This window comes from Taurulus bubalis (assembly GCF_910589615.1).
Source record: "Taurulus bubalis genome assembly, chromosome: 6".
Lineage (NCBI taxonomy): Eukaryota > Metazoa > Chordata > Actinopteri > Perciformes > Cottidae > Taurulus > Taurulus bubalis.
In genome coordinates this window covers 19500448-19503192 of record NC_136594.1, presented here as the reverse complement: position 1 = coordinate 19503192, position 2745 = coordinate 19500448, and positions in this window count along the sequence as shown.

Below are 2745 nucleotides of genomic sequence, written 5' to 3'. Positions count from 1 at the left end.
TTTTTCCCAGCTTTTTAGTTTATGCGGCTTCGGTTCTGGAGACGAGCTGAGCGCAGTGGACAGTGAGGCAGCTACCAGTGGATGCTGCTCTTGTCAGATGGTTCCTCTTTTCTTTTTCTGAATGCGGGGTGTTTAATGTGGAGCAGTGGCCAATGTCAGTAGATGGTGGTGCATGGGAAAACCAGAGCCCGGCCCCTCCGTCTGAGGAGTCTGCATGGTCCTTGTGCCCGTCGTCGAAAACTCTTTCTGAGCTATCTATACAGATTAAAACAAAACAAATAAACAGGCACATATCAATGTGACCGTACGATTACACAGTTTAGTACTCTATGATATACACAAGCTGAGTTGGATATATGTATATGTATTGTAGGTAAGTATGTGTAAGTGCAATGTAGCCTGTCATATGTAATAATAATGTAATATGAATACTTTTATTGTAGTCCACTGATATTTCACTTACTCACTTTACTAAATTGGCAACTGATAAACAAATCTGAATGAGTAATTCTCATTGGAGTTCAAGTGTTGGTTTTAAATGTAAAAAAGTTGCTCAAAATATGCATTGAAATATTAATGAGGTGATTTAAAAAAATCTAGCTGGATGTTCTGTTAATATGCTACTTAGTTATGGTACAAATACATAGCCACATGTCTTCCTTACAGAAAGTCGCGTAACACAATGATAGATAGAATGGATATCTATTCTATCAAGTCAGATGGTTATTATGCATTTAGTAACACATTAATAGAAAAAGAAAATAAATGGTGTGACCAATCTGATATCAGGAGGATGAATGGACACAATTCACACCCGATTTACTGGAAATAGCTCCACTGATTTTCTGTTTTCATTGCTTATAAAGTATGTTACTTCACTAAAAAAAATATTTACATTTGACTTAAAGTAGCCAACTGATGTATTAGTAGTAGCTATACTAATGCTAGTATTATAGCATTAGTAGCTGCTGGAAAAATCAATCAAGTAGCAGCAGTGGTGACTTTGTGATAGTTGAGTGTTTGCTTTCTTGATATTCTACACCTGAAATGCATCACACTCAGGAGGGCCTTTCAGTAGAAACACTGATCTTGAAGAGTAACTTCAAAAACTATGTGTAAAATAACGCTAGTGAGTCTGTAGATAGGTTCCATTATGTGAGAGAAATGGTAACTGAGAGATAAATCCTTAGCCTTGATCTTGTGCCATTCTCACTAGACCTTTAGGTGAGCTGTTTTTACACTGCTGCAGACTCCGTTTTGAACCGGAACATGTCGAGGCAGAGGCCCGTATTCAGCTCAGATACCCCCTCCCTTCTGCCACTTCAAAGAGCCAGCAGTAGCCCATGACCGTTTGATGTAAAGTTCACAGAGACAGAAACTTTCAAGTAGGACGCACAAGGGAATCTCTGAAGGTCCCTGCCGTCCCTGCCCCACCTCTCCACCCCAGTGAGGGGTAGCTGTGGAGGAAGGAAACCCAATGCAGAGCAGTCCCTTGAGTCCCATGGAGAAAAGCGTTCAGCCACACCCTCTTTAAGATTTTAGGCCAGCTTCCCCATTTGAGGTTACTGAGTGTATCCTTGTTGGATGTGATTTTGAGGTTGTATTTCCCCCCAATAGTGCATAGCTTCAGGGCAAATGTCCCTCAATTCACAGAGATGAGAAGTTGTTATGACTTGACCATATTTTCTTCTCAATATGGATCACACAGGGTCACAAACCCAACGGGTCACACGTCACTGTTGGACCAGTCAGGTCACATACTGCAGGGAGGGAGAATGGAGGAGTACTGAAAAGCAGCCCTAGTAGGCATCACTGGTCACAGTATGAAGGTAAATACTTCAGACATATAGCTCATGTCCTACAGACACATTGTTTGTAGCTTTCCCCAACACTGACAGGTCAAACCATTCCTCTTCACGCTATCTTTCCAGTTAAAGTAATAAAAAATGCAACATGTATGTCAAAACAACCTCAGATAAAGCCATAGGAGACACAGGGACCGAGGTCAAACATTTTCAACAAGTTGAGTTTTCTGAGCCTGAGGGGCAAAACACAACAACCTCCCGCACATCTGTATGTGAAAGGGAGGAAAGCAGCAAATGGCAAAACAAATACTTCTGTGGAAATTAAATGAAGTGCTACTACATTATTACCTGAGATCATCAGTTTAAATTAGGGCTGCAATACATGTAATTGTTGTTTAATCTGTGGATAATTAAAAAAGGTAATATTGAAACATCTTCCCAAATTCACAGAGCCAAATGTGATGTGACCAAAAGCTTTCTGTGTCCAACAAATTGTTTAAAAGCCAAAAGTATTCAACACAAAACAATCGAAACAGAGACGCTGTGAGTCCTCTCACTGGAGAATTTGGTGCATGGTAACATTTGGCGTTTTTAGTCATGCAAGGGGCTCTAGTGTTGACAATGTTGGACAGTTCCTCCTCCACTTAGGTCAAGATTTAAATATCTATAACTATTGGGTTTTCATTACATTTTGTTCCTAGAGGATAAATTCACTTTGGTGCTCCCCTGACTTTTCATCTCATGTCATTTTTATATCCAAATGTTAATTTGACCAAAACTCTGGTTTATGACCAACACTTATAGCTTAAACTTAAAACATATGACGTTGTGTTTAGTGCTAATTACTAAATGTAAGAGTGCTAGCCTGCTAAACTAAGCTGGCTAGCATTGTCATTGTGAGCATGTTAGCATGGTGACGTTAGCATTTAGCTCAAAGCTC